At 36.8% G+C, this 25,339-nt stretch overlaps 1 protein-coding gene and 1 long non-coding RNA gene across 2 annotated transcripts in view; one reads left to right on the top strand and one right to left on the bottom strand.

Annotated features, from left to right (window-relative positions):
• The window catches only part of tmtc2b (transmembrane O-mannosyltransferase targeting cadherins 2b), a 288,126-nt gene that overhangs the window by 89,163 nt on the left and 173,624 nt on the right, over positions 1 to 25,339 (top strand). The window lies entirely within an intron of this gene.
• Positions 3,547 to 24,688, bottom strand: LOC115420921 (uncharacterized). The gene is made up of 3 exons (XR_003935621.1): positions 24,544 to 24,688; positions 8,362 to 8,369; positions 3,547 to 3,557 (listed from the first exon to the last, which is right to left on the bottom strand). It is a non-coding gene; the product is annotated as an uncharacterized LOC115420921 (long non-coding RNA).

The following is a 25,339-nucleotide window of genomic DNA, read 5'->3' as shown; positions in this document are numbered from 1 at the left end:
GGAGCCTTTTGTCCTCCTATCTGGGGGCCCGCTGCCTCAGTATCCACTCCCTCGGCTTTGTTCAGTCCACCTACAATATGCCACCAACAAGTATTCCAGAAATGCAATGAATGCAAGTCTTTCTGTCACTGTGAATGTGACTAAGTAAAGAAGGAGAAAAGGAGGTTTTTGATTTTATGTTGCTCAGGAGGTTTTGATGACCATTTGGGTAGTTTATTGAGCTGAGCTGATAATGTAGATAAATCCATTAGCATGAAAGAATATAAGAAATTCCATTGTGAAGAACTTATCAACAATCTTACGTTACTGAATTTAACCCGTAAAGTCCCAGTGCTACTTTTGTGTCAGTTCCCGATTGAATTTTTCTCAGCCTTTATGTTTATGTTTATGCATTTGGCAGACGCTTTTTTCCAAAGCAACTTACAGGGGAAAACCAATCAAATCACTCAATCAATCAAATTTTATTTATATAGCGCCAGATTGCAACAAAAAAGTTATCTCATGACATTTTATATATAGAGTTGGTCAAAACCAGACTCTAAGCCAATTTACAGAAACAGAATCCTCCAGGAGCAAACACTTGTGACTGGTGACAGTAGCGAGGAAAAACTTTTCTTTAACAGTAGAAACCTCGAGCAGACCCAGACTCCTGGAAGATGGACGTCTGCTTTGACCAGTTGGGGTTAAAGAGAGAGAGTAAAGAAAGAGAAAAAGAGAGAGCGATAGAGGTAGAGACTGGGGGAGAAGGGGGGAGTAGGGGGAGACACATGGAGGCAGTTGAGGATAAGTGAGTGATGATGATGAAGGCAGGAGAGAGGCAGGACCACCGCAGCAGGTCCAGAGATAATCCTGGGATAACCTTTCTTAAGTTATTTATCACCATTTATTCCAGTATTTGCAACACTGGGGTCGGGATCCCACATGAGGTTGCCTGAAATTTGTAGTAATTGATGAAAATAAAAACTTAATAATAAAAAATATATGGTGAGTTTAGACAAAGAAACATAATAAACTAGTAATGCAGACCTCCGCCAAGGCAGATCAGACTTCCGCCAATCACCGATCACCACCAAAATGTAATCATTTGTTCCTTGTGACAGTATCAACATTTCCTGAAATTTTCATCCAAATCCATCCATAACTTTTTGAGTTATCTTGCACACGGACAGACAGACAACCCAACGCCGGCAAAAACATAACCTCTTTGGCAGAGGTAATAAAAGACATAACAAACTGTGAAGCTGAAACTGAAGCACTGTGGTTTTGTTTATCTGTCAAATGTTCATTGTGGTCGGTTTCAGATGCTGCAGCTCTTTCATAATTCATAGTTTGAGTTCTTGTTTGTTCAGTATTAATTGTCAGCCTTGGAAATCCAAGCTGGACTGACTGTACATATCCTGACCAAGGAAAATCAAATTCTCACTCTGTCCATAATAATATACATTATATAGACTATATGTCGTCTAAAATTAACATTGTATTTGCAACATAGTATTGCAAACTATTACATGATCAAAAACAAAAAAAAGTATCTGTTTGGAATGTCTGGGGTTGCCCGAAAATTCTTATGTTAAAATGGGGTCACGAGCCAAAAAAGGTTTGGAACCACTGATTTACTGTAATATTATCCTCTATATTCAGCATTTTTTTTTCAACAAAAGTCAGGTATTTTCCCATATTTAATTCACGGATCATGGAGATGTTCATTAAAGCTCAGATTGAAGTTGAAAAATTAAGAAAATGTGAATTTTTTCAACAAAATCTATCACTGATTGTTCATAAACCAAATGTTTCCATCCACTGTCATTGATCCAACTCCATGGGTTTTACTGGTGAATCAATGTTGTAGAAGATGACAGTGTTTCCATGGTAACTACAGAGCCTCTTAATATCCAAATGGGTCATATCTGATGACCATAAAAAGACGAAAAACTATATTTTACACCAATTATTTACATGTATTGGTAGGGTTAGTAGATCGACAGGTATTAAACAGTTTAGATCAGTAGATGGTTTTAGGCACCGGTGACTGTTTGGGTTTTTATGGGTTAATTAAGATTTTTTTGCAGGGGAGATGTGGTGCTGTATTTGCCTTAATTACATACAAGTAAAATAAATAAATTTAAAACCTCCTGCTTGTGTTGCAGACTCAACAATGCAAAGCAGACCTCAGCCAGTAGTCACCAGCATGTAAAGCACATGAAAAAAAAAAGGTTTTTTTTGTTTGTTTGTTTGTTTTTTTTATGAAACGTGAAGGTATATTTATCATACTCAATCGGATAAAAGGATAAAAATAATGAAATTAAATAAAGAAGGAGACCGGATGTTATACTAAAACTTAATATATGTCTTTCTGTCTTTGCTTTACAACCATAAATCTGTTCTTACACGAGGCTTATTAAGTTTTCTTTTCTATCTGTACCATGGAGCTTTTTGATGTCGAACACACATGCCACAGAGGTTTCTTTCTTCTTTCTTTCATTATATTGGCGATCTGACTCATTTAGGAACCTTCTGTCAAAGGCTTTTACTGACGGAACCACCCCTGACACTTAATTAACAGGAGCTTTTTACAGGATGGCCATTGTATGAAATGAGTGAAAATCCTCATTTTTCTTTGACTATGGTTTTGTTTTAAACCATATTAAATTGTGAAAGGATGTCAGTTTGTGCAACTCATAAAATCATTTCCTGGGTTTTCTTCAGTTTAGCGTATGAATGATGCTTATTTTCTGGTGCAGCCGTACTCCCTTAGTTTTGAAAAAAACAAAAAAACAAAACAAAACCCTGTCCACTACAAAGGATATTCCATTAAAAAAAGCAAAATATATACATCTGAAAAAACTGTTGCCTTATGTTGTTTCCCATCAAGATAATTATTTTATGTAAAACAGCAAAAACGTCGAGTTTTCTGAGTCTTGGAGGGATACTGGATGAATGAAACATGCATTAAACTACAGAAACAAAAGCTAGCATGTGTATGTAAAACCTATTATAATGCAAACTCAAAATCCACCATAGAAATTCTACTAAAAAAACAAAATTATATACCTGGAAAAACTGCTGCATTATGTTGTTTCCAATCAAGACAGTTAATTTATGTAAAACAGCAAAAACTTTGACTTTCCTGAGTCTTATGGGGATACTGGATGAAACATGCATTGAACTACAGGAAAAAAAAAACAAAAAAAAAAAAACCAGAAATAAAGTACCTTTAGTTGTACCAGGCATTAAAATGAACAAGACTTTGAAGAAAACAAGGTTGGTATTATAATTAAATAAGGATTAAGTAAGTTTATTCTTCTTCCTACTCCTTTTTGACCCAAGCAAAAGTCAGTTGCACATATTTGAAGATAGATTCTGTTCATTTAATTATTTTGTTTTTGTTTTAACCTGTTTAACCCTGACCATATTTTCAGGGGAAAAACGCCTAAACAGACATACCCAAAGTAAATGAAGAATTACTTCACAATAATAAGGTTCAAATGGATGTTCTTGGTGTCTATGGACATTTAGAGACCTCACAGAATCTATTCCCATTGTCTAAAATATTGTATCTATTACTATGCCTGAGTAAACTGTAACAAACTAAAAGAGAAATTAGAATTTTTTATCCTCGCCTGTTTTTTTTTCGGCTGGATTGACGATGACATGCATAAACTAGAAGCACTCGGAGAGCGCAGACCTCCGCCAAGGCTGATCAGTGGCCCGCCCCCGTGGGCCCCCCCACCCCCGATCACCACCAAAATTTAATCATTTCTTCCTTATCCCATTTCCAACAAACCCTGAAAATTTCATCCAAATCTGTCCATAACTTTTTGAGTTATGTTGCACACTAACGGACAGACAGACAAACAGACAGACAAACAAACCCTGGCAAAAACATAACCGACATTTGTGTCAGAGATTTTTAATAGCGTATATTTCACCCCACAAAGATTAAAAATCATGTCTGAACATTAAAGTTTGCACTGAAATACACTTTTGATGTACTTTTATTAACATTAGGATCTAAACTTTGAGCAAAAGTAGAAAAAAACAACCATTGTCCTGATTTATTATATTTTTATAGTAGATGAATATTAATATAATTTTTTAGGCCATCAGGCGGGCCGATAGGGCTAAAGAGGTTCATTTGCTTCATTTTGCTTTATTTTGTTTCTTTGCATGTTTGCAATAAATAAATAAATAAATACAGGGTGACTCAAAAAAACGGGAACTTTTTAACAATCCAGTAAAACCAAGAGTGATGGAAGAAAAATATTTTATTCATAGTAATTGAAACCTTAAAACATGTCATTTAAGAAACAATGATATAATTTTCATTTTTAAAAAAAATATTACTTCCTGTAGATGGCGTCCTCCTGTACGAATGCATTCTTGAAATCTGCTGTTGAGATTCCTCATTGACCGCTGCAACATCTCAGCTGGGATACTGTGAATTTCATCCTGAATTCTCTGTTTTAACTCATCCAGAGTTCTTGGTCGAGTCGTGTACACTTTACTCTTGAGATAGCCCCACAAGAAAAAATCACAAACAGACAAATCTGGCGATTTAGGGGGCCAGGGAACGTTACCGAATCTTGAGATCACACGGTTACCGAACAATTCTCGCACAGCCGCCAATGGTTACTAAGATGGGGGTGTGTTTACTTGCTCAAGGTCACTGTCTCGCAGTGGTGCCACTTGCTCATGTCTGCCAATACACACTTCAAAAATTCCTGTTTTTTTGGGTCACCCTGAATATATATATATATATATATATATATATATATATATATATATATATACATATATATATATATATATATATATATATATATATATATATATATATATATATATATATATATATATATACAGGGTGGGGAAGCAAAATTTACAATGAATATTTAGATGTTTTTTCTCAGCAGGCACTACGTCAATTGTTTTGAAACCAAACATATATTGATGTCATAATCATACCTAACACTATTATCCATACCTTTTCAGAAACTTTTGCCCATATGAGTAATCAGGAAAGCAAACGTCAAAGAGTGTGTGATTTGCTGAATGCACTCGTCACACCAAAGGAGATTTCCAAAATAGTTGGAGTGTCCATAAAGACTGTTTATAATGGAAAGAAGAGAATGCCAATGGCAAAACTATTACGAGAAAGTCTGGAAGATACTATTAAAGAAGAATGGGAGAAGTTGTCACCCCAATATTTGAGGAACACTTGCGCAAGTTTCAGGAAGCGTGTGAAGGCAGTTATTGAGAAAGAAGGAGGACACATAGAATAAAAACATTTTCTATTATGGAAATTTTCTTGTGACAAATAAATTCTCATGACTTTCAATAAACTAATTGGTCATACACTGTCTTTCAATCCCTGGCTCAAAATATTGTAAATTTTGCTTCCCCACCCTGTATACATACATACATACATACATATATATGTATATATATATATATATATATATATATATATATATATATATATATACACATATATATATATACACACACATATATATATATATATATATATATATATATATATATATACACACATATATATATATATACACACATATATATATATATTTATTTATTTATTTATTTTTTTCTGCGACTGTATATACAAAAAATAAAAACCCTTCAAGTTCAGATACTGAGTTCAGAAATAAAATGAAATAAAATAAAATAGAATTAAATATGGGATCAATTTGTGCAACTCATAAAATCGTTTCTCAGTTTTCTTTGGTTTAGCGTATGAATGGCGCTCATTTTCTGGTGCAGCCGTTCTCCCTTTGCAGGCCTGTTGAACTGAAGCCTAATGTGCACTTATTAATGCCAGTCCACTCCACCACATGGCCCTTTGTTGTTCTGCGGCAAAGCAGGAGTACAGTACAGGAAAACAGTAAGGGAGCTTTGGAAAAAAGGTTTTTTTTCGCTCGTTGGGGTCACCACTCTGCCTATAGTATACGACACAGTACATTTAATACGCTCCGACTAAATTCCTGGGGTATCAGTGGGTTGAACAGACTCCATGTACAAACTTTCAGTAGCTACTTTCCCTAATATCTATCTGCTCCTTGTGGAATTACCAAACCACTTTACTCAGCAATCATTTCGTTGCCGGTTACTCTCTGTAACATCAGATGACAGTCAAGCCAAACTTTTATAACCTCTCATGAAAAAAATACGAGCTTCAAAACCTCTGAGGTTGATCCACTTCCCTTAAATTTCAGGGTATTTTTAAAGTGTATTTAGCTTTTTCAGGGCAGAACAAGAGCAAGAACCTCAAGTACAGTCAGATGCATCCACTGTCTTTTGCGTTCTGTTCTATTCTGTTCGTGCAGTTTTCTCGTCGTGAAAAGTGAAGGGATTTTGAATCAAATAAGGGAAAAAAATACCTTAAAGCATCTGAAGGAGTCACTTTTGGTCACCAAAATAATTTAATGTAACTTATAAAGACCCAGTGCTACTTTTGTGTCAGTTCTCAAATGAATTTGTCTTTATTTAACCTTTCTTAAATAATTTATCACCATTTATTATAATATTATTCTCTGAATTTTGCATTTTTTCGGTGAAAATCAGGTATTTTCCCATATTGAATTCACTGATCATGGAGATGTTCATAAACTCAGATTAAAGTTGAGGGTTATTATATCGGAAACAGAGAAAACTGAAGAAAAACTGACTTTTTCAGCAAAGATATCATTAACTGAAGTGTTTCCATCCACTGTCATTGATCCAACTCCATGGATTTTACTGGTGAATCAATGTTGTAGAAGATGACGGTGTTTCCATGGTAACTACAGAGTTTCTGAATGTCCAAATGGGTCATATCTGATGACCATGAAAAGACGACAAACTGTATTTTACACCAATTATTTGTGTGTATAGATAGGATTAGTGGATCAACAGGTATTGAATATTACAGATAAGTAAATAATTTGTGCAATAGTGGATGTTTGGGTCTTTATGGGTTAAATATTTGCATGCAAAATTTACTTTTTTTTTTTTTTTACTTCTTTACAGTTTAAAAAGAGGTTTAAAGAGATGGTTACTGCATTTTACACCAAAACCTCTGAGGTTGATCCACTTCCCTTAAATTTCAGGGTATTTTTAAAGTGCATTTAGCTTTTTCAGGGCAGAACAAGAACAAGAACCTCAAGTACAGTCAGATGCATCCACTGTCTTTTGCGTTCTGTTATGTTTGTGCAGTTTTCTTGTCGTGAAAAGTGAAAGGAGTTTGAGTCAAATAAGGAAAAAACATGCCTTAAAGCATCTGAAATCCTTTAATTTAAGCCATAAAGACCCAGTGCTACTTTTGTGTCAGTTCTCAAATTAGTTTTTGTCTTTATTTAACCTTTCTTAAATAATTTATCACCATTCATTATAATATTATACCCTGAATTTTACATTTTTTCACACTGAATCCACTGATCTTGTAGATGTTCATGAACTCAGATTAAAGTTGAGGGTTGTTATATCAGAAACAGAGAAAACTGTAGAAAAACTGACTTTTTCAACGAAGATATCATTAACTGAAGTGTCTCCATCCACTGTCATTGATCCAACTCCGTGGGTTTTACTGGTGAATCAATGTTGTAGAAGATGACAGTGTTTCCACGGTAACTACAAAGCCTCTGAACGTCCAAATGAGTCATATCTGATGACCATGAAAAGCCGACAAACTGTATTTTACACCCAATTATTTACATGTCTTGTTAGGATTAGTGGATCAACAGGTATTAAATATTATAGATAAGTAAATTTTGTGCAATGGTGGATGTTTGGGTATTTATGAGTTAAATATTTTAATGTGGAATTTACTTCTTTACTTTTTTACAATTTAAAAAAAAGTTTAAAGACATGGTTAGGGCATTTTACACTAATTATTTGCATACTTGACAGGATTAGTGGATAGATCCATAGATGGTTTTAGTCGTCAGTGAATGTTTGGGTCTTTATGGGTTAAATTTTGTTAGAGATACTTTATTGATCCCGAGAGAAATTCAAGCATCCGGCTGCAGTGGACACACTAAGTAAATACAAACGCAAATATAAAAGATAGAAAAATACCCTCTTACTCCTAAGACTATACAGTCGCGGAAAAAATTATCAGACCATCAAAAACAATAGTTATACAATCAAGTCCTAACTCCTGTGTGTATCGTGTGACTAAAACAGACAGAAAAGAAAACATGGAATGCCTAAAAGCACTGTTTTTGTCAGTACAATGCCATAGATATTGATGTAAGAACTGAAGTGATTTTGGTTATTATCAAGAAAACATGGAAAATGGATAGATATCAGCTCTGAAAATAAAGTACTATGAGCTATTTTTGTTATCATTATATTTGTCCAAACAAATGTACCTTTAGTTGTACCAGGCATTAAAATGAACACGAAATGGAAGAAAACAAGGGGTGATTTAATTTTTTTTTTTTTTCTGTGACTGTATTTTTGTTCTCTGTAGGGGACAAGAGATTCACAGCTTTATTTGAAAAAAACAAACATCCAAAAAAAAAAAAAGAAAAACTTCTACACTACAAAGGATATTCCATTAAAAAAGCAAAATATATACATCTGAAAAAACTGTCGCCATTATGTTGTTTCCCATCAAGATAATTATTTTATGTAAAACAGCAAAAACTTCGACTTTTCTGAGTCTTGGAGGAATATTTGATGAACGAAACATGCATTAAACTACAGAAACAAAAAGAAAAAAAGTACCTTTAGTTCTACCAGGTATTCAAATGAACAAGAAATTGAAGAAAACAAGGTTGGTATTATAATTAAATAAGGATTAAATAAGTTTATTCTTCTTCTTACTCCTGTTTGACCCAAGCAACAGTCAGAGTTGCACATATTTGAAGATAGATTCTGTTCATTTGTGAGTCTTGGAGGGATACTGGATGAACGAAACATGCATTAAACTACAGAAAAGAAAAAAAAAAAAGCTAGCATGTTTATGTAGAACCCCTTATAACGCAGACTCAAAATCCACCATAGAAATTCCATTAAAAAAACAAAAACATATACCTGAAAAAACTGTCGCATTATGTTGTTTCCTGTTAAGATAATTATTTTATGTAAAACAGCAAAAACTTTGACTTCCCTGAGTCTTAGGGGGATACTGGATGAACGAAACATGCATTAAACTACAGAAAAACAAAAGTACCTTTAGTTGTACCAGGCGTTAAAATTATCAAGAAATTGAAGAAAACAAGACTAGTATTAAAATTAAATTAGGATTAAATAAGTTTATTCTTCTTCCTACTCCTTTTTGACCCAAGCAAAGTCAGAGTTGCATGTACTTGAAAATAGATTCTTTTTATTTAATTATTTTATTTTTGTTTTAATTTGCTTCATTTTGCTTTATTTTGTTTCTTTGCATGTTCTAAATAAATTTAAAAATAATTCTGTGACTGTATATACGAAAGACAAAAAACACTTCAAGTTCAGATACTGCTAAAATAAAATGAAATAAAATAAAATAAAATAAAATATGGGGCCACTTGAAAAGGACGGACAATCTGTTATTGTTATTCTTTCCCATTTTTTGACTGTTTTATGTCCAAGGAAATATTTTTTGTCAAATTATGCACCGTTTTGTCAAACCGTTCCTGAAATACTACATTTTAAACCGACACACACACATATATGCCGTCTAACAGCGCTACACTATAGATACATCTCAAAGGAAATTCTCCGCCTCCGGTGGGAATATGGAAACCAAGTACCTGTGGTGTCACATGACTCAGATCATTTATGCTGAACAAATGGGAACAAGAAAACAAGCTCCTGTCTGTTTAACAAAAGGGCTTCCCCTCAGGACAGACACTCTATAGATTTCTGTTTTGTGATACCTGCTCTCAGAAGAGAAGACTCAAGCAAACACATCGATTATTACTCACTTTATCCAATTGATTCCGTTGAGTTCATCCCGCAGTAATACAAAGATAATGATACGTCAACATCGACACCTGCATTTTCAGGCTTTATTATGAAAAACGGTTAATTTCTCCACTGCATCCATTTTGCAACGTGTTATTTTTATTTATATTATAAGCCTACCGTTGCCTGTGTTTGGGGAGGAAAATAGGAAATCCAATAGTGCTGACTGTTGCAGAATGTAGCGACTGTATCTTAGTTTAGAATTCAATTTAGCCCCACAATGGGAAGTGGAGAAAATTGCCTCTGAATGTTATTGACGCAGAAAAAGAGATTAGCCGGGAAAAGTCTTTTTGTACTGCACTGACAGACTTGACAAAACAATATAGAAGCGACATGAAGACGCAGGAGGAAACATAACTGTTAATAGAGAAACAATCTCCATTCTTTACTATTTCAGGACTCCAAAAATGAAACTCATTTGCGATCAGCGTGAAAAATGAATACGCGATATTCTATTCTGCATGGATTTGCATCATCGCTGTTCCATCTGTTTTGTAAAATGGGGTGATTTTGAAGGTTTGGAGGTACAATTCTTTTTTTTTTTTTTTTTTTTTTTACATATTTTTATTAAGATTTTAACACATTACATTTTAACACATTACATCTTTTCTGAATTAATAATTAGGGATGTAATGATATGAAAATTTCATATCACGGTTATTGTGACCAAAATTATCACAGTTATCATTATTCTTGCGGTATTGTTGAAATTGTGCTCAAAATGTTCAAAAAGTTCTTATACACACACTGAAATAATTTAACCATGTTGTATTTTGAAAAAAAAAAAAAAAAAGACGACAACAAAAAAACCACAATGTACCTTCTGTTGCAGAAACGTTCAAATATTAACCCTTAGTGGTCTGAGCCTATTTTGTCTGTTTTTCAGTACTTTTGATTTTGCCTTTATATAGTATGTAATGGCAAAATTACTTATATCCATATATATTCATATATTTCATATATCATATAGGTATTTCAGATATATTCATGTCACTGTGTATTATAGAGCAGTTTGGACCTCTTTTGTGTTGTGTCCAGAGTAGAAGGCCAAACCAACATTTCTCACAGGGGTCTTATCTCTAAGTTCCTGACACTAACCAAAACACTGTCCACACATCATAATTTTCTCATGGGAGACAGAAGACTACAGGATGATTTGTATTTTTGGGTTCAGACCGCCTCAGTCTTTTGTCTGAGGGGTATCTCTTTCTATGGAGCTCCAAATAAAGGGATTTCTTTGACACTGAACGTTTGAACTTATCCTTCTCTATTATAGACGAATTAGTAGAGTAATATTTTTTCCATAACAACTATATAAACAAATGTTTACTATACTCATGTTTGGGATCTTTTTTTTCAGCACAACTTCATCTATATCATCTGCCTACTATTTTTTTTTCACTTTAACCTGCTATATCAGCATAAAAGGACAGAAAACACACAAAAAATATAAAATCCGATTTGAAAAACTTTTATAATTTATTGCATAAATAACACAAAGATGCTTAACAAACCTTTTCAAAGACTTTAAAAGTGAGTATTGGTTCCACATATTAGGTATATAAAATTAAAATTGTAATAAATTAAAAGTATACTCAAATATTTGGCATAAAAGCAGATCTTTACATCGGCGTTTTCTCCAGAAAAGTGCGGTAATCAAACACGGTTATCATGATAATTAGAATTTAAACAGTAATACTAACCGTCTACAATTTTTATTATTTGTTTATCGTTATACCGGTAATCATTACACCCCTATTGATAATATTGTGTGGGTTTCCCTTGAGCATAAATCCCCAGAACCCCCTCCCTTCCAAGATCACCTCTGAATTTTGAAACAGCAGTGAAAGTAAATAACACAATAATAACTGACAGACAATATAAGTAATAGTGACTTGAATACTTGTCAACATCCATTTTTGTATATCTGATACATAATCAAACATTATTAAAAAAAAGGGGGTATGGTCTCACTTTGTAAGTTATGATGATGAGATATTAAATGAATTCCATATCTTGTGGGAGATATGAGTTTTCTTGAGGCGCGATTCTACAAAAATGTGCATTTTTACATGTGGGTGCTTCAGTGAAACTGGTCCTAAAAACAGGACAGAGGGGCTAAAAATTCAAACCAGATGTAGACTAATGTTATGAAGCAAGTTTGGAAGCACTTTGGGTCTATTTAAAAAATAAATACTTACTGAGATAAAAGACAAACTATTTTTCAGATAAAACACATTTTAAAATTATTTTTATACAAAAATCTGCATGTAACACGGTCAAAAGGACATGAAAATTACGCGCTGCTATTTTTTTGAATATCTTTTTATGCTCTCACAGGTACATTTTGGGAATTGAACTAATTATGCAAGACAGTGTTTCACTGCTGCAAAATAATTTGTGATTTATATGCGTTTAAGTGGGCAGGTTCTGTATGTAACGCAAGTGGACACGATGGGTTACACACAAAACCTGGAATGAGATTGAGATTCATGAAAAACCCACATATCTGGATTAGAAAAACCACTAGGATCGTCAAATTTAACACAGTGTCTTTATTTATAGCGCTATATAAGACCATTTACAGCCATGTTTCCCAGATAAAGTGCACTGACACCTAGGTAGCTTTTCCTGTCCCAATTTTCGTCCTATTTTTGGCCCTAATATTTGATCAAAAATTCATTAATTTTGGGATGGCTCAGAGCAAGAGTGTAATTTTTTTTGCATTTATCTGAGGTCCATCTTTAGGTACATCCTGGGGGGAAATATGCGTAAATTTCTCTTTTATTATTGGGTCTAAAAAGCTGGAAAAGTGACAAATACCAAAATGAACCAAGTTTCATAGAAGCACCTTCTTACTAACCAAAAGAAAAAAAAAGAAAAAAAGTATAGTTTTTTTCACACTTTTTAAATGGAAAACTAAATGGGGAAATCAAGTCTGTAAAAAGCACGAGGTCTAGTTACGGAGGCGGTGTGGTTGGTGTGAGTTGGTGGCTGTAAAATTTCAAATGCGTAAATGAGCTGCTTCGCAAAAATGCAAATTGACACCATGTGCAAGACAAAGCATTTAAAAACACTTAAGAGGCTATTTGGGTTGCTGTTGGACATGTTTATGGGTTTACAAGGCGGTTCAGTCTCACGCAACGGCAAGTGACACTGGAGATATTTAGGTTCCTCTGACTGCATTAATAGGAAGCTTCAGGCAAGGGAGATGAATCGATATAAGGTTTCGCTTCCCCCTGTTGCTTCGTGTTTTTTTTTTTTTTTTTTTTCTGTCGAGAAGGTTTTATTTTCATCTGTTTGCCTTTATTCTTTCAGACACATGTTGGGACATTGTTTACCCAATGGTAGCCTACAGTAGAGCTGATCTTTCATCTTGTTTCATAACATACAACCATCCATCCCTTAAGCCCAGTTTTCCGTTTCCAATTTAAGATAAAAATAAATACCAGATTACCACTGTGCGGCTTAACCTGATTGGCTTTTTGTGTGCCGGGTCGGGCTGGCAGTGAGTGTCAGAGAGTGCAGAAAAGTTAATGAAGCAACAATATCGGGTATCAGAAGTTACCGAAAGAAAAAACAGGGTTGTCTTATGACGGACCATGTCAAGACAATGTGAAACCAGTGGATTGTATTTATTCGGCATGCACAGGGTAAACAGACATTCTGACAGAATATCGGCATCTGAAGACAAGTTGCATATGGCGACAGGTGTTTTAATGGCTTCTTCAGAGTTGTTACACATATACGTTACGTAAATTGCAGATAAGTCCATGGCTTGGTTGACGAAGCTTTATTCCAAAAGGGCCTTGACCCAATTTGCTTGTTACATGGTGTTATGTAGATTAGATTGTATGCAGAGCTCAAGCTTGTATGAACTTTATACAGATTATGAGTGTGTCCAAAGGTCACATGTACAGGGTGTATCAAAAAAACAAAACAAAACATATATTTTGAAAAATTACCCCAGTTCTGTATTTGATAATTTTGGGAATTTTCTTTCATGGACGTCGGTAGGTAGGGGATTGGTGGATATTTGTCCAAATTTTACAGACCCAGGTTTTCATGTATGAGTGAGCAGGGGCAAATTGTGCAGTCCAAGTTAAAACTGGTTTGCGCAAAGTAGCAGTGGGATTTAATGCTGCGTTCCAGGCCACCCGTAACTCGTGTTTTTCCAACCTTCTACCGGTGAAAAGGCACTGGAATGGCAGTCAAACCTGTGACTTCCCACCCATGAACTCTTACCAGATTGATGTACTCCCAGTTCTGAGTTCTGACGTCATGTAGCAATGGCGGCCCCCATGGATGTGGTGTTTATGCAAATTTTTTATTAAAACAAGGTATTGCTCTGATATTATTTATCTGCAAATGTTCTGTATAATCAGCAGCTACTCTAGAGTTTTGAGTGCAAGAATAAATTAATACCAAATATGAATCCAAATACACAAATATCATAATATAAAAGGTAGAACAGCTCCTCTTGCCTTATGTGCTGTTTTTCCCTCCTGTTTCCCTCAAATAAGCAAAGAGCAAACACCTTTGGGATAGAAATGACTATAAATGAGCATAACGTACAGTCCACCATGCTGGTTTGTTTACTTGTGGCAACCACAATTCCTTGCGCTCAGGCAGTTTGGCGTGACTTGCCTGAAACGTTACAAAGTCGTCAGTCGTGGTTTGAAGTCGTGACTCACGGGCTCAAAAAACGGCCTGGAACGCAGCATAAATCCAACCATAGGTCATGGGAGGGGACAACGGGCATCTATCTTGTTTTCCACAAAATTGCCAGGTTACAGCATTAACACTTCGGCCACCATGTCAGTTTCATGGTGGTTTTCATAGGGTTAACCCTAACTCTAACCCTAACTTGTCCTGTCCTCAGTGACATTTTCAGGCCTAAACAAGTTAAATTAACTTTGAAAGGCAGGAACAGCTGCCATGGGTAAAGAAATGAAATTGACATGGTGGCCAAAGTGTTAATGATGTAACCTGGCAACTTTGTGGAAAACAAGATGGACGCCCATTGTCCCCTCCCATGACCTTTGATTGGATTTAAATCCCACCGCTACTTCACGCAAACCACTTTTAACTTGGATTGCGTAATTTGCCCCTGCTCACTCATGCATGAAAACCTGGGTCTGTAAATTTGGACAAATATCCACCAATCCCCTACCTACCAACATTCATAAAAGAAAATTCCAAAAACTAGAAGCACTCGGAAAACGCAGACCTCTGCCAAGGCAGATCAGTGCCCCCACCCCCCCACCCCCGATCACCACCAAAATTTAATCATTTGTTCCTTGTGCGAGTATCAACATATATCATATATCATCCAAATCCGTCCGTAACTTTTTGAGTTATCTTGCACACAGACAGACAGACAAACCAACGCTTACCAACACACTTAACCTCCTTGGCGGAGGTAATTATCAAATGCAGAACTGGGGGTATTTTTCCAAAATATATATATATTTTTTGATACACCCTATAGTATAATATAGCTAAGTAATAACATAATAAAAGTATAGATCCATAAACACCAAAACCCTTTCCTTCTGTACTTATACTAAGAGCCTCCGAGCTTCTACATGCCCACAAGCGGCGAGTCGGCTCTCAATGTGCCTTCAATTAAGAGCTGGAGGTGGAGCCCAAATGGGAACACTTAAAAAAAAAAAAAAAAGGCTAAGGCTGAGTTCAGAGCAGTGCGTGAACACTGGCCTGGTGTGATAGTATCTAATGAGATCACTGGGAGCTGCATCCTTGAACGCTGCCATTCATTTATGTAATGACTCTTTGCATGTGTGCATCTGTGTGTGTCCCAATTTACCAAATAAGCTTTAATGCCGGGTTCTGACCGCTGCCTGGGAAAGATCAGACAGAAGCTGGAAAGAAAAAAAAAAAAAAAAAAAAAAAGTCTGCTTCAAATGTTTATTAGAGCAAAGTAATCAATTCCTCTCAGTGTCTTTCTTTCTCCTGCACTGCTGTGGCCTCTAGTCGATTGGTTCCCCCCCACATATTACTCTGTGTTAATTAATTACTTGGACGGGGCTTTTGGAAAATAGACTCTAATCACAGCGCCTGCAGGAAGATGAGCTGTCCCAGAGTCCTGTCCCGCTATGGCAGCATCTTCATATTTAAACAGAGGAGTCTTATAGCTCTGAGGAGAACTGGGACAGGACACAGCTGGTTTGAATGTGGAGATATAAGACGGTGTCTAAAAGAGTGCACTAAAGATGTCTTCTCCTTTCTGCTCCACTGGCATTTTCAAAGGCTCTTCCTGCACTTAAGCCCCCCCATGCAATAAACATTACCGAACAGAGGCCTCTGTGGTGATGTGCCATCATTTAGGCTCATCCTTCAGGGCTGCTGTGCCTCGTAAAGCCCCTTCCATGCAAAAAGGTTTGGGGAGAAGGATGGCAGAATGCTGGACGGGTGATCCATACACTCATTTGTTGCGTCTCTGACAGCTGAGCTCTGGCTCTTGGAGGATTTTTCCGTCCTGCTGGTCCCATCAGTGTGGTGCGGGTATCACTGAACCTCTCAATAGGTCAACGTCCTTTCAATCTTAAACCAGAATGCTTAAACAGCCTCGGCAGTGTGCAAGAAGGATGGGTTTTGCACGCAACTCACCCACGAGCTCAGGAAGAGAAGCCTCGCCTACGCTGATGCCTTGTCTTGTGAAGGAGAAGCCCCTCTAAACACGAGAGGAGGAACAAATCAAACAAATTTATTACCATGTGGCCTTAAAGGTCAGAGCGTGACAAAAGCCCTCCTGTTGTGAGGAGGAGTGCTGTGGAGTGGCCCCCCCCTCACCCCTCCCCACAAACAGAGGCTGCCACTACTGCAGCATTAGACATGGGTCAGTCCAAGGGGAAACATGGAGGTAGGACTAGTTCGCAAAACAAAGACCTTGTTCTTGTCTGTTGTTGCTACGACTTTCATTTAATCAAACCTATTGGGTTATATTTTCCACTTTAGTAGTAAATTGGCTCAGATGTCTAAGGGCATACCGAGAAATTAAATTTTCAATTCAGCGACCGTTTGGAGACGTTCAGGTCTAGACGTTAAGTCCTCTCAGCTAGGGTCATTGTTCGAGGCCTGAGCCTCTATTTTTATATACATCAGTATAGAATTGGTCTTCACTGCAGCTAAGAAAAGAGTCGCCATGAGGTGGAAACACCCCGATAAGCTGTCAATGATCCTCACATTTCTTGACATCGTTAACCTAGAGTTGTCCACTGCTGGTGTGATTGGTGTCAGGGAATCCACGATTGATCTATGGGTCTCAGTGGTGGGGAAGCTAAGGCAAGGCAAGGCAGGTTTATTACCACCGCCAAGGAGGTTATGTTTTTGCCAGGGTTTGTTTGTTTGTTTGTTTGTTTGTCTGTCTGTTAGTGTGCAACATAACTCAAAAAGTTATGGACAGATTTTGATGAAATTTTCAGGGTTTGTTGGAAATGGGATAAGGAAGAAATGATTAAATATTGGTGGTGATCGGGGGTGGGGGGGCCCATGGGGGGGGCGCAGACCAGAAAATTTCATCAAAATCTGTCCATAACTTTTTGAGTTATGTTGCACACTAACGGACAGACAAACAAACAAACAAACAAACAAACAAACCCTGGCAAAAACATAACCTCCTTGGCGTGGGGGGGGCCACTGATCAGCCTTGGCGGAGGTCTGCGCTCTCCGAGTGCTTCTAGTTTCTATAGCACATTTCATGTACAAGACAGTTCAAAGTGCTTTACATAAAACATTAAAAGCATTACAGCAGAAGCAATAAAAAGTATAGGCGTAAGAAAAACAAACAGACAAACATCAAAACATTCTTTCATTTTCTGAACCCGCTTTATCCTCACTAGGGTCACGGGGGTCGCTTGGAGCCTATCCCAGCTACATAGGGGTGAAGGCGGGGTACACCCTGGACAAGCTGCCAGTTCATCGCAGGGCTGAACATATAGAGACAAATAATCATTCTCACATTCACACCTATGGGCAATTTAGATTAACCAATTAACCTATCAGTGCATGTCTTTGGATGGTGGGAGGAGCCGGATCAAAACAAAATTAGGTAAATAGATAAAACAGATAAAAACTTTAAGCTTCAAAGAATAAAAACTCTATTCAAATGCAGCTGAGAACAGGTGGGTCTTTAACCTGGATTTAAATAAACTGAGTGTTTCAGCTGATCTGAGGCTTTCTGGAAGTTTGTCCCAGACATGTGGAGCATAGAAGCTGAACGCAGTTTCTCCATGTCTGGTTCTGACTTTGGGAACTGACAACAGACTAGATCCAGATGACCTGAGGGATCTGGTGGGTTCATACTGAGTCAGGAGGTCACTGGTGTATTTTGGTCCTAAACCCTTCATAGCTTCATAGACCAGCAGCAGAACTTTAAAATCTATCCTCTGACAAACAGGTAGCCAGTGTAAAGACCTCAGAGTGCGCTTTCACACTGCGTACCCATGTCTGTACTGTACTTGGATATGCTCACACCTTTCCCGCAGATGTTCCGTTCACAAGCACGTACCACGGCCCGTGCCTGAGTACAAGTGGGTGTTACAGAGCCGAAACAGTAGGTGGCAGTATGGAAGGAATTCTGTTGCTATCCAGCAAACGTGGAAGTCAGAAGACAAACCCTTACATCACCAACTGAGCGACTGTTCTGTTCATTTGTCTACAATGGCGGCAATACTTGTCTATCTGTTAGCCTGTTTGAGGCAAAGTGAAGAAGAGTGACCTTTGTTGTCCCTGATTTATCACTGAATGGTTCGGTCGATAAGGCCAGCCCATGCTGCGCAGGTCCGAGGCTTTTTCAGGAGTCAACAGGAGTGTCGTCTGTGGTCTCGTGGTGATTAAGTCGTTTCCGTTGTCGGAGTGGTGATTAGGTCACATCCAGTCTAGGGCACGGATCGCTTTCACACTGCAACGCACCGTGCAATGTACCGAGTCCACGCAGTCCATACCCAGGACTACCTTCTCAGCTGGACTTGGGTACGGTACTCAAGCACGGAGCATTTGCATTCACATTTATAAAATTAAGCAGACTTTGGGGGTCAAATGTACTCAGATATGGACTTGGGTACTCGGGTCCTAAAGGAGCAGATCTAGCCACCTAATTTGCTTGTAGCTTGTTGTTCTGAGGGGCCCAGGGCTCGGGGGGGGGTTACTTTGTGAGTTTTTGTTTTGTTTTGTTTTGTTCCTGTTTTTTACTATTGTGGTCTCTCTCATTTCTCATTCTCTCATTTTTATGTCTGTCATTATGTTTTGTATTTGTTAATATGTTCTGCCTTTTTCAAAGTTTGGAAAACAAAATAGAATTTGATCACACAAAAAAAAAAAAATATATATATACTGTATATATATAGGGTGTTCCAAAAAAATTGACATCATTTGAGATGTCCATATTGGAGTGACTACATGATCAGGAGAAATTATACTTTATAGGATTTATTTTGGACATAAAATGTTTTATTCTACAAATGCTACATCCAAATGTGCTTTCCTGTTGGCGCTTGTTTATGAAACTTTCTAACAAATTCATGTTGCACATTCACATTTGACTCAGTGTGGGCGTACTTTAATACACAGAACACCTTTTCTGTTGCAGTAAACGGCATGTTTATTCCCGAAAGCAGAACAAATGAAAATAATTCCACTTTTTTAACCAAAAAGAGCAAACAAATTTTAAGCAAATTATTAAGCCAAGGTGATGAAATGATGTCAAATATTTTCGGACACCCTGTATATATATCGAATCGCTCTATTTTCTGTAGCTTATTTAAGGTAATTTATTCTCATATGCCGGTAGCTGCCTGTCTTTTCTACTTTTTCTGTCGGTTTCTTTCAGGTGCTTGCACATTAAAAAGCAGAAATAGAGGAGGTCCATTTGAATTTCACCCTTAAGGTGTAAACTAACTAAACTGTCTGAGCCTCAGCTATAGAGAGTTCCTACGCCTGACCGCCCACGACACTTTCCCAATGAGGCAGTCAGATTTGGATAAAGGTAGTGTCAGATACAAAGCAACAGTTTCTCTTTAAAGGAAAAAAGCAAAGAGTTCGAGCCTGTGAAAGAGCGTGGTGTGTATGTGTGAGAGAGAGGCCTACAGGGGTGACCTCGCAGCTCTTTGCTGTCTTGCCACAGCCCTCCACTCGCTGACAGATTTATTGGATACAATAATCGGAGTGTATATCACCCCGCTCTGCTCTGCACCGGCAGCTCCCGTAATTGGCTCTTACACCTGGAATCGACTATAAACATCACAAAGGTTTTATATTTGGGCTAAAAACGGGGATTTGACATTTAAGAGGTTTGCTAGACGTGCTTCGGACACTGATTGAAGACACTTAGATCTGTTTAATTTTGAAACTGAGCAGAAGCTGCAGCATTCATCGCAAGTCTTAAGTGAAGTCAGATATTTATTCTGACACTTGCTAATTAAATAGTTTTTCAGTGTCTTGTTTGTTGGTGCCAAACATCTTTATGGAACATGTCAGGGGTCCTAAGGCCTCTGTTGGACATCAGAGCGGTAAGCAGGCCCATATGTACCCCTGGTGACATTACACCATGGGATGCATTGCAGAGCTGCCAGGATTCCCTTCTGCCAGCTCTGGTTGGTTGGTTTGTTGGTTTGTAAGCCTGGATGGTTAGCTCTGGTGATCAGCATTCAGGTCACGTCCTACTGTGCCCATTCCATACAACACAAAGGGCTGATCAGTGATGCTAGGCAGCAGGCACGGGTATTCAACGAGCGAAAACACACTGCAGTTCTGGACGAGCTCGCCGTGCTCCAGACTCAGTGTCTCAGTGTCCCAGTGTTTGCTTGTCTACTGTGCCATGAAATGGAGTGAGTGTGTATGATTGTGCCAGTAGAGCAATGCAAATACCCTCCCTAAGGGGTAAGACCTATTCCAGCGAATTAGGGTATGCTGCGGGATGAATTGGAAACAAGTTTGCATATTGCATTCTGAAAACACTTTGATGCATTTCTAGTTTCCATGGTGGATTTTGAGCTTGCATTATAATGGGTTCTACATAAACATGCTAGCTTGTTTCCCGTAGTTTAATGCATGTTTCGTTCATCGAGCATCCCCCTAAGACTCAGAAAAGTCAAAGTTTTTGCTGTTTTACATTAATTGTCTTGATTGGAGTTTTTTTCATATATATATATATATATATATATATATATATATATATATATATATATATATATTTTTTTTTTACTGGAATTTTGATGGTGGATTTTTAGTTTGCATTATAATGGGTTCTACATAAACATGCTAGCTTGTTTCCCGTAGTTTAATGCATGTTTCGTTCATCGAGTATCCCCCTAAGACTAAAGAAAGTCAAAGTTTTTGCTGTTTTACATTAATGGTCTTGATTGGAAGTTTTTTTCAGATATATATTTTTGTTTTTTTAATGGAATTTCGATGGTGGATTTTGAGTTTGCATTATAAGGGGTTCTACATAAACATGCTAGCTTGTTTTCCATAGTTTAATGCAAGTTTCGTTAATCAAGTATCCCTCTAAGACTCAGGAAAGTCAAAGTTTTTCCTGTTTTACATTAATTGTCTTGATTGGAAGTTTTTTTCAGATATATATTTTTGTTTTTTTAAATGGAATTTCAATGGTGGATTTTGAGTTTGCATTATAAGGGGTTCCACATAAACATGCTAGCTTTTTTTTTTGCTCTGGAGTTTAAGGCATATTTTGTCCATCAAGTGTCCCTCAAAGACTCAGGAAAGTCAAAGTTTTTGCTGTTTTACATTAATTGTCTTGATTGGAAGTTTATTCAGATATGTATTTTTGTTTTTTTAATGGAATTTCATTGGTGGATTTTGAGCTTGCATTATAATGGGTTCTACATAAACATGCTAGCTTGTTTTCCGTAGTTTAATGTATGTTTCGTTCATCGAGTATCCCCCTAAGACTCAAGACAGTCAAAGTTTTTCCTGTTTTACATTAATTGTCTTGATTGGAAGTAGCATAATGCAACAGTTTTTTTCAGACATTGTTTTCTTTTTTTTTTAAATTTTTTTTTTAATGTAATTTCGATGGTGGATTTTGAGTTTGCATTATAAGGGGTTCTACATAAACATGCTAGCTTGTTTTCCATAGTTTAATGCAAGTTTTGTTAATCAAGTATCCCCCTAAGACTCAAGAAAGTCAAAGTTTTTCCTGTTTTACATTACCGGTAATTGTCTTGATTGGAAACAACATAATGCAACAATTTTTTCAGGTATATATTTTTGTTTTTTTAATGGAATTTCTTTGGTGGATTTTAAGCTTGCATTATAAGGGGTTCTACATAAACATGCTAGCTTTTTTTTCCCTGTGGTTTAATGCACGTTTCGTTCATCCAGTATCCCCCGAAGACTCCGGAAAGTCAAAGTTTTTGCTGTTTTACATTAATTGTCTTGAATGGAAGTTTTTTCAGATATATATTTTGTTTTTTTTAGTGGAATATCTTTTGTAGTGGGCAGATTTTTTTTGGAGTTTTTTTTTTAAGTAAAGCTTTCAATCTCTTGTCCCCTACAAAGGACAAAAATACAATTGCGTAAAAAATTATTAGACCACCCTTGTTTTCTTCAGTTTCTTGTTCATTTTAATGCCTGGTACAACTAAACGTACATTTGTTTGGACAAATATAATGATAACAACAAAAATAGCTCATAAGAGTTTAATTTCAGAGCTGATATCTATCCATTTTCCATGTTTTCTTGATAATAACCAAAATCACTTCAGTTCTTACATCAATATCTATGGCATTGTAGTGCACTGCAGTGCTTTTAGGCATTCCATGTTTTCTTTTCTGTCTGTTTTAGTCACATGATACACACAGGAGTTAGTACTTGATTGCATAACCATTGTTTTTGATGACTTTTGATGGTCTAATAATTTTTTCCATGGCTGTACATTGCTAGATCTTAACAGTTTAACCCATAAAGACCCAAAAAGCCACCAGTGACACAAACCATCTACTGATCTGAACTGTTTAATACTTGTTGATCCACTAATCCTATCAATACATGTAAATAATTGGTGTAAAATACAGTTTTTCATTATTTCATGGTCATCAGATATGACTCATTTGGATGTTCAGAGGCTCCGTAGTTACCGTGGAAACACCGTCATCTTCTACAACATTGATTCGCTAGTAAAACCCATGGAGTTGGATCAATGACAGTGGATGAAAACACTTGGTTTACGCTCAGTTAATGAGAGATTTTATGGAAAAAGTCATTTTTTCTTCAGTTTTGTCTGTTTTTGATGCAATAAGTCTCAACTTTACTCTGAACCTCTACAAGATCAGTCAATTAAATACAGGAAAATACATGATTATCACAAAAAAAAGCACAAATACGGAGCATAATATTATAATAAATCACTTAAGAAAGGTTAAAATAAAGAGAAAAATTCATTTGTGGCAAAAGTGGCACAAATGTGACAAAACGTGTTCTACTAAGACACTTAACCGCATCTATTTCATCTCTCTAACATCTCATACAAAGCAATAATATTCCCAGAGGTAGATAGTCATGATTCAAACAGAGCCAGGAGCAGAAACTTTCCCAAATAATACTAATCTAAAGTGCTCGCAGTAATAGACACATACTGATTGTATCTGTTATAGTATTGATGGGTGCAGTGGTTCTTTAGCAGCGAGGGGGGGACGTTCAGTCCAGATCCAGGCCTAATTACCACAGTCCCTGACCTTTATCCTGGTTGTCGATCGCCAGTATCTCATCCATCCTGACTGTCCTGCCTTTCATCAGTTACAGTAATTGAAGGAGGCAGCTTCACAGGATGTCCACAGCCAGGGATAATTGTGTAAAAACCCTCCTCTTCATTTGTTCTGAGAAATGCAGTTACACACTTAAAGAAAAAAACAGGCAAATTAAATTCAAGATTTTTCCGATTAAGAAAAAAGTAGCGGTTGCATGGATCAACATAATGGAATCAAACGGTACAAGTTTTTTTTTCGTCTTTTCCGGAATAAAAGATAGTCACACGAACGCTCCTTTAGGCTGTTTTCTTTTATTAAGAGCTTTTAGTATAGGCTTACTAATCACATATGTCAAATGGAAGAAAGCAGCCATTCATTCTCAACAATGGGGATTTTACGGCGGCCACAGTGGTGCTGTTGTATCAGCTACAGTGAACTGCTTTACTACTGCCTTCCCCTGTTTGTCCTCACTCGCCTGTCTTCACTCCCTCGTCTTTATTTTGTTTTTCTGAACTCTTCTTAAAGATAAAAAAATCAAAACATTCAAGCACACCCTGATACTGTCGTTATTAATCACAGTCCAGCCAGATGATACCAGGAGTTCACAGTATTAGTCAGATTTTTCTTCAGGTGTTTTTTTTTTTTTTTCTCCTTTATTTTCCTCCCTGGCTTTAGTCCGAAAATGTTAATGCTTCATTACATTTTATCACACTGCTTGGCATCTATTGTCTGTATTTGGCCAGTGGCATCGATGTTCCATTCCCATTTGTAACAATGCCCAAAAGTGAGAGTTTCTCTAAAGGATTTTCCCGTTATGGACGCACATTTTCTCCTCTTTGACCATATTATGTGCATCGTCCTCTACACAGTTAAAAACAATGTCAATTTAACTTTTAGAAAGTTGAATTTAACTCTCTTTCAGATAACATTTGGTCCCACTCAAAATTAGAGTATAATTTACTCTATGGACAGTGTGAATTTTTGCGCCAGAGTTAATTCTACTCAATTCAGTGTCAAAATGAGCAATGAAATGTGTAAAAATATTTAACACTTTGTCCTCTATAAAGTGTTAAATATTTTTACACATTTCATTGTTAAATTTTCTTACTCTAATTTTGAGTGGGACCAAATGTGACTTAAATTCAACTCTCTAAGAATTAAATTGACACTGTTTTTACTATGTGTGTGCCTGGACTGCTGCTGCTTCTCCAGGAAATGAGCAGTACCTTGTGTTTTCAAAGTGCGGTAATCAAACCCGGTTTTCATGATAATTAGAATTTAAACAATAATACTAACTAGTGATGTCCTGATCCGATCTACAGGTCGGTATCGGCTGCAGATCTGGCATTTTCTAGAAGATCGGATTGGATTTAGTCACGAGATCGGGCCAATCCAGACCCAGTTCTGGGGGGATGGGGGGGTAAACACATGTCCTGCTCCCTCAAATTAAATTTTCCGAATGTGGAGAAAAGGAAAATTAGCTGCACAAAAGCAGGAGGCTTAGAGGAATTAGTAAAGCATCTACAGGTTTCACTTTCACTTTAAGGTCCGGTAATGATGTGCGAGTCAGGTTTTTTTTTGTGGAATTATCTGACCTGACCTGCAAATAAACTGACATTCTTTTAACCCGCCTCAACCCAACCCGGTGATGTGCAGATCAC

The sequence above is a fragment of the Sphaeramia orbicularis genome, chromosome 6 (assembly GCF_902148855.1).
Source record: "Sphaeramia orbicularis chromosome 6, fSphaOr1.1, whole genome shotgun sequence".
Lineage (NCBI taxonomy): Eukaryota > Metazoa > Chordata > Actinopteri > Kurtiformes > Apogonidae > Sphaeramia > Sphaeramia orbicularis.
The sequence above is the reverse complement of the archived record's forward strand: the minus strand, read 5'-3'. Positions and strand labels throughout refer to the sequence as shown.